The following is an 8,189-nucleotide window of genomic DNA, read 5'->3' on the forward strand; positions in this document are numbered from 1 at the left end:
TTCCACGGCCTCTGGAGCCCTCTCCACAGCCGCGGCTGGGGGTGGGTGTTCCGAGTCTAGGAACCCTTCATTCCGGAACAGTCAAGGCCGCACGGAGACCCCATCAGCGACAGCCCTGGCCAGACCCACTAGCTTTGCGGCTGGGAGAGCGGCCGCAGCAACGCCCTTGCTGGAGACCCCGAGGCCCCCGACTGCAGCCGCCCAGCACGGAGCTCAAGAAGCAAAATGAAGTGGATCCATTGATTTGTTGACAGAAGCCGCAGCTATCAGTGTGACTAGGCTAAGGAACAAAACCACTGCCTTTTCCGGCCAAGCAGTGTCCACTTCGGGTGGACGCCTCCACGTTTCACTCTTGGAGTGAAACGTAGATGAGGTTGCACTTACTTGGCAGTTACAGTCCAGGAGAGGCCAGGAAGCGCAGAGGGAGCAGAGCTTGCCTGTGGGCTGAGAGGGAGGGAGGGGTGGGGGTTCACTGCCCACCACGGTCGGCAGAGGGGCTGCGGAAACCAAGTGGACTGATGCTCCCCTTTCGGCTCCAAACGTACTAGCCGTTCCTTCTTGGAAACGGTTGCCCAGTGGCGCTGTGACCCAGCCCCGTGACTGTTAGGCTGTGCATGATCAAAGGCCCCGGTTCACGGGTGGCTGTGGAGGTGAAGGACTGTCATGGCAGAAGATAGTCACGAGACAAGCAGCAAACAATGGCTTTCACTGGCGGGCACGCCCAGGAGCTAAGCTGGTGCCACCCACAGGGAACACTGAGATAATCCAGTTCCAAATTGCAGGGTCAAGGGAAGTGCTGATGACATATGCAGGGGGACGGGACAGAAAACAACTTTTATGACTGTACTGTGTGTCTGCGCAGTACTGTGTGTTTGCAAGGACAGTCACACCTGCCTGTGCTCAGGGCTCACTCCAGGCTCTGTGCTCAAGGATCACTCCCAGTTCTGTGCTCAGGACTCACTCCTGGCTCTGTGCTCAGGGCTGATTCCTGGCTCTGTGCCCAGGGCTCACTCCTGGCTCTGTGCTCAGGATCACTTCTGGCTCTGTGCTTAGAGCTCACTCCCAGCTCTGTGCTCAGGCTCACTCCTGGCTCTGTGCTCAGGGATCACTCCCAGCTCGGTGCTATGGGATCACTCCTGGCTTTGTGCTCAGTAATCACTCCTGGTTCTGTGCTCAGTAATCACTCCTGGCTCTGTGCTCAGGGCTCACTCCTGGCTCTGCTCAGGCCTCAGCCCTGGCTCTGCTCAAAGATCACTCCTAGCTTTATGCTCAGGAATCACTCCTAGCAGTGCTGAGGGCTCACTCTGCAGTGCTCTGGGGCTCCTCTGCTGTGCTGAGGGTTGAACTCATGTCAGCCATGTGCAAGAGAGGCACCTTAACTTCTGTACTATCTCCCTGTCCCCCAAATTTGTGCAAAGTCTGGGGCTGGAGTGATAGCACATCGGGTAGGGCATTTGCCTTGCACGTGGCCAACCCAGGTTCAGTTCCCAGCATCCCATATGGTCCCCTGAGCACCGCCAGGAATAATTCCTGAGTGCAGAGCCAGGAGCAACTCCTGTGCATTGCCGGGTGTGACTCCCCCCCAAAAAATCCCCAAGTTTGTGCAAAGTCTTAACAGAGTATAATTTTAAACAGGGAGTAAGCATTCTGGCTGTGTATTAGGTTGGCAAGAAAGCGTAAAAAAGATCACTACTGGCTGTGGGATGAGAGGGTGGGGCGGGTGTAGGAGCGAATCTCTCTGCATTGCAGCTGAACGGGAGCTGCCCAATGCCCCATATTCTGCTCCATTGAATCAACCTCATTTCCTAGCCCATCCCAGAAAAATGATTGTCTACACATGAACAATTTGGACAACAGAATGCCATCCCATAATAAAAGCAAATTGCTGTAACGGGCCAAACACATAGATGAATCTCAGAATTGTAAGATTTGAGGAGTCAAGGAACAAGTAAACAATCTATACTTAGAACACATTATCAGTGAATAATTAAAAAATTTAGAATGATTATCATATTTCACTTATACATGTCTAATATTGTAAAAAATTTGACTCTGACACCGAAGGCAGCAAGTTTACTCAGAGAAGAAAACCATCATAACTGCTCCTTCATTGTGGCCTAAGCCCGTCTTCGCAATCATATTTTATTACTGTGCATGTATTAAATTAACATCTTATCAGCACAGACATTTCCAGAGTTAGCAATTCTGTATTTGTCCAGGTGGGAAAGCACTGGTGGTAGAGCAGGTGAAAAATGATGAATATACATATACACATATGTATATATACATGTATACATATATATATTGTGTGTGATTTCTTTCTAATATTAAGCAACTTACCTTACCTTTAAAAATAAATTTTGTTGAGGTAAAATAGGTTTCCAGGATTTCAATGTTTCTGATGAAAGGATTGAAGAACTGGAAGAAGCACTAAGAGAAAGTGTGCAGATAACTGCAGAGTGAGAAATGGTGCTAGCACAAGAGGAATCAGCCAGGACCAGTGCTGAAAACAGATGGAGGAGTTATTGATGGTCATGGAGCAAGTAAAGCAGGAACTGGAATCAATGAAAGTGAAGCTATCCTCCACTCAGCTGTCTCTGGCAGAAAAGAAAACTCATTTAAGCAATTGTCAGGCAGAGAGAAGGAAACACTTAGAGGAAGTTCTAGAAATGAAGGGAACCCAAGTGTTTGGGACCCTGACTGAGATCTCCAGGCTTGCTTGGATTGGGATGGGCCTCCTCCACCCAGATCCCTAGTTTTCCATAGCTTGGCAGTGACACCCACAAACTTCCCCCCCTCCCCACATGTAGTCTCATCAACGGCCAAGATTCAGAGACTATAAAACAAAGTTCCCAGAAGAGAGTGAGAGTGACACAATTTTTCCTGGAGCACACAGCCGTAAATGTGGCCATATGGCCTTGTTCTTCTTTTTCTTTCTTTCTTTCTTTCTTCTTTCTTTCTTTCTTCTTTCTTTCTTTCTTTCTTTCTTTCTTTCTTTCTTTCTTTCTTTCTTTCTTTCTTTCTTTCTTTCTTTCTTTCTTTCTTTCTTTCTTTCTTTCTTTCTTCCTTCCTTCCTTCCTTCCTTCCTTCCTTCCCTTCCTTCCTTCTTTCTTTCTTTCTTTCTTTCTTTCTTTCTTTCTTTCTTTCTTTCTTTCTTTCTTTCTTTCTTTCTTTCTTTCTTTCTTTCTTTCTTTCTTCCTTCCTTCCTTCCTTCCTTCCTTCCCTTCCTTCCTCTTCTTTCTTTCTTTCTTTCTTTCTTTCTTTCTTTCTTTCTTTCTTTCTTTCTTTCTTTCTTTCTCTTTTTCTTCCTTCCTTCCTTCCTTCCTTCCTTCCTTCCTTCCTTCCTTCCTTCCTTCCTTCCTCCCTTCCTCCCTTCCTCCCTTTCTTTCTTTCTTTCTTTCTTTCTTTCTTTCTTTCTTTCTTTCTTTCTTTCTTTCTTTCTTTCTTTCTTTCTTTCTTTCTTTCTTTCTTTCTTTCTTTCTTTCTTTCTTTCTCTCTCTCCTCTCTCTCTTTCTTTCTTTCTTTCTTTCTTTCTTTCTTTCTTTCTTTCTTTCTTTCTTTCTTTCTTTCTTTCTTTCTTTCTTTCTTTCTTTCTTTCTTTCTCTCTTTCGCCTGGCAAGCTACCCGTGGCATATTTGATATGACAAAACAATAGCAACAACATGCTCTTTGTGTTCCTGGAGTGAGAAGACGCCACTGGGCTACACTAGCAGGTAACAGGGACAAATAAAGACATTACTGACTCCTGCTCAAGCAAATCAATGAACAAAATGAACAACAGGATGACAGTGATGCAGTGATATTTAGTGGGTAAATTTAAATGGTAATTTATTTTAGCAACTTACATTTTTAAATTTTGGGGTCACATCCACTGGTGCTTATGCTCAGGTGCTGCTCCTGGCTTAGTGACCAGTGGAGATACGGTGCCGGGCTCAACCCCTGAGGTCCCACATGTAGACTCTGCATCAGGCTGTGAGCATCTACTGGCCCTGCTGTAGGGGGAACAGCAGAAACTCGGGGGGGGGGGTGGTGTGCAAGGACCCAACAGTGGAACATCAGGATGGGCTTTCCGTTTTGTTTCCTTGACTGTTTTATGAGCACTTTGAAGAGTCATAAAAATGGATACCAGGCTCCTGGGGTGCCCTCTGGCCACATCATTATCAGCCCAGAGAACTGCAGGTGACTTCTTCAGTGCTCTCCAACCTCTTGCCGTCCTGTCCAGCAGGGTGTCCTTAGAGCTGACCAGTGACTCAAGAAACCATAGGACACACCTGCAGAAGTGCTGGGAAAGTGATCAGCAGATGTCAGCATTAAAAATAACCCGAAGCCCGACCTGGACAAAGGATGAGCTAGAGCTGCATTGTCTTAGGTAGCTGCAAAATGGAGTGACCGTGAGTGATATTCCCCAAGAACCTTCTATGGCAGGGTTGCTGGTTAGTACATTATTAAATGAGAACAGTCTCTCAGAAACGTGGCAATAGGCATCTACTTCTGTGAGAAATGGGTGACTCTGAGACAGGAGCGGCGACACTCTCTCTGTGCAAAGTGGCCCTGTGCAAAGAGGTAGTGGATGGTTTTTATTTGCTTCCAAAGAAATTTTGCTTATCTTTCTTTTCTCAAACCATTGCTCTTATAAAACAGCAAATGCTCTTTTCAATTAAAAGAACAGAAGCAAACCAGCTTCCTCTGTGCTTACGCAGCTCGAAGCCCCAGCCCCTCCCAAAGTGGTCCCTTGCTGTTGTCTCTTCTGCGCTAAGATGGGGGAGATGGGAAATTGCACCCCAACATGCCTCTCTCCCAGGCTCACGTCCTTTCTCACGCCTCCTGGCTCAGGCACACGCTCCTGCTCAGGGCTAAATCCAGGGCTGGTTTTGCTCTGGCTTGGGGCCACACCAGGCGATTACTCCTGGTGACTACTCACGGGTTACTCCTGGCTCTGCACTCAGGAGTCACTCCTGGTGAGTTTGGGGGATCATATGGGATGCTGGGGAATTGAACCCAGGGGCTGGCTGCATGCAAGGCAAATGCCCTACCCTATCACTTCGGCCGTGTTTCTGAGGGGAAACACAGCCGTCCGTTCTGGAATGTTCTAGCAATGGTCATGTAACTGGGCTTCGCTGAGATTATAAACTGTCTGGCACTTCTGCCTACCAAGAAGGAAGCTGGGAGTGGCCCGAGAGACAGCACGCTCCCCAGAGGTGCCAGCAGGGCCGGTGTCCTTCATCATTTGATGCAAAACACAGACTCTGGACATCGGAGCTCACGCCAGGGCTGTGCTTGTTTGCTGCTTTGAAGTTTTGGGGAGAACAAAGCGAGTTGTTGGGGGCCTGGGGGCAGGAGACGGCAGGTGTGGGAGGTCTGTGCAAGGGGGGCTTCTGGGTGCTGAGGGGTTTTCATGCTGCACACCTGATTTCCACACACCTCGAGCATCTTGGCCTTCGGGGGGTTGTGAGAGCACTGGAAGCAGCAGTTGGAGGCCTAGAGGTGGGGGAGGAAATTGGGCTCTATTCTGAGTCCCCGAGGCTGACATTTCCCGTTCTGACATGCTGGAGATTCTGTGACTTCCGGGAAGCACATGTTCAGCACATGTGACTCCCGTGGACCCTAGGTCGGCCGGCGGGCTGATGTCTGCCATCCACTATCCCAGCTCAGGCCGAGAGCTCCAGCCCCCCCAACCCCCACCCCGGCTCTGGTTGGCTAGAAAAGCTGGTGAGGAACTTTGTTGATTGCTCAGGATCTTCTTGCCCGCTGTGAGTGGGTTGTGGAGCGGCCGAGGAAGAGAACCCACTCTCCATCTCCGTTAGTCTCCCACACAGCTCCTTAGAGTAGGGCAGTGGGGAGAAGTGGGAAACCCACCCAGTCTGACTCTTGTGCCTTGCAATCGATAAACTGGGGAAATTTATTGCATGGATTCAATACACTAATTTATCGTTCTCCCTGAAGTTACTTTAGAGAACACGATTAATGTAGGCACAGTCCCTGATCAATATTTGTGCTTTTCTTCAGGGGCAGGCTGCATGCGGGGCGGCAGGAGAGGGAGTGTGTCAGCCACGCGGTTTGGAAGTCTCTTCTGAGCTCATCCATCACGGTGACGTTACCGGGGACAGAAGGACCTTGTGTCGGGCATGAATGCGGGTCTGTGGGTGCCTGTGGGGGAGGGTCCATGAAACACAGGCATGGGGTGGTTACCAGGAAAGGGCTGGCACAGGGCCGGGGCCAGAGCCAAGGTCAAGCTGAGATGCTGGTGGGTCGCGTCCAGGAACTGCTGAAGCAGCAGAAGCTGATAAAAAGGCAAAAAGGCATCATGAAGTGGACGGGGGTAACGCCCATCCCAGTTACAACCCTGATGCCAAAACTGTAAATGAAAAACCGGCAACCCCAATTCAAGAATGCATCCCCCGGTCACACACACTGGCGCTGACGCTATTGTAGGAGAGCAGAGTTGATTCACTGGCAGGATGCCTTCCACCTCAGTTTTCTCCACTTCCCCTTGTAGGAGAAAACATATGACCTGATCAACTCATTCTCACTGAGGCTGAAGCAATCGGTCTAAATTTGAGAATAGAGATCTGTAGAATATCAGCCATAGCTGTCTCGTCTTTGGTTTTGTTTTTGGCGACCTGGGTGGTGGTCAGGCTTATTTCTCAGGGGTCTCTCCCACAAGCTGGGGATGGAACCTGGCCAGCCTGTGTGAGCACGTGCTCTGTCTGGCTAGACCTTCATCATCTATTTTTGATTGGATTCCTTTTCGGACAAGTAAGATTAAAATGACCTATGACAGTAACCTTAGATAAATGAGTTTATCTGGTGTTCCACCCATCCACTGTCACTGTAGCAGGCCACTAAAAGTATAATATTAAAGATAAAGTTGAAAACATGAGGTTGATGACGCCTTAAACTTGTTGCCATGAGATGGTGGTGTTGGGGTGCCTGGGGACCACCCCAGACTGTATTCTATCATACAGGCTATATCCCCAGATGAGGAGTAGCAAACTCAGAGGTGACAGGTTTCCTATAGGCAAGACAGTCCCACAGAAGCCACAAGAAAAATAACAAACCCACCTGACCAGGTCAAAGCAGAGCTCAGGCATAGCATGCGAGGCCCTGGATGGGGTCCCCAACGCTGCAATATGTGAAAAAAAATATTTTTAAGGTACAGATACCACAGTCCTAGTCATCTGATAAGTGAGTGAAACAGGAAGATCTCAAGGGCCAGGAGAGTTGCCAATTAAAAAAATAAGGGGGGTGGGGGAATTTGTAGGTACTTAAAGAAGATTTGCAAGCTGGTGGTAATGCTGACACACCAAGAGAAAATTCGTAAAGGACATGAATAGATGCCAGACCAGCAAGTTCATGGACACACATAATAAGACACCAAGTCCTCACACCCTCAGGGAAACTGAAATCCAAGCTGCAGTTCTCGTTTTATACCCATCAGACGTGAAATGCAAAGAAAAGCTGTCTCTGGGTTGTGGGCAAATGGAACGCTTACAGATCTTGGGTAGAAATGTGAATTGTTTCATCCTTCTTGGAAAGCAATCTAGAAACTTCTGCTAACATTTAAACGGCTCATATATATCCTTGTCATGGTGGTGCCATGTGTAGGAACCGACTTCATAGAAATAAAATAGCTGGCTGTAAGAGTGTATTTATAAGAATGTTCATTCCTGTACAGTTTGTACTTAACCTAAGACCCAGAGTGTCAATATGAAAACCGTTCAATAAAATATGGTACACGTATATAATGAAATGTTGTTGTGCTCACTTAAAATAGTGAGAGTGATCTTTATCTAACAATATGCAAGAAATCATAATTCAAAGTGAGAAAATTTGAGCATATTAAGTGAGAAAAATTAAGACATGGGAGAAATTTAAGAACATGATATATATTTGAGGGAAGCAATAATGGGTTAAATTATTCAAGTTCCTAAGTCCTCAATTTGATACCTGTGTCTGTAACTTATTTGGAAGTAGGGTCTTTGCAGATGTAATTAAATCACTGATCTGGAGATGAGTTTGCCCTAAATTTAGGATATTCTCCAAATCCAATTACTGGGATGTTTAAAAGGACGAAGGATTTGAAGACATAATACAGCAGGCAGGCAACATGCTTGCCTCGCACGGGACCGATTCTAGTTGGATTTCCATCACCATAAGGTTTCCAGAAGTGACCCCTGAGCTCAGGGCCA

The sequence above is a fragment of the Sorex araneus genome, chromosome 4 (genome assembly GCF_027595985.1).
Source record: "Sorex araneus isolate mSorAra2 chromosome 4, mSorAra2.pri, whole genome shotgun sequence".
Classification (NCBI taxonomy): domain Eukaryota; kingdom Metazoa; phylum Chordata; class Mammalia; order Eulipotyphla; family Soricidae; genus Sorex; species Sorex araneus.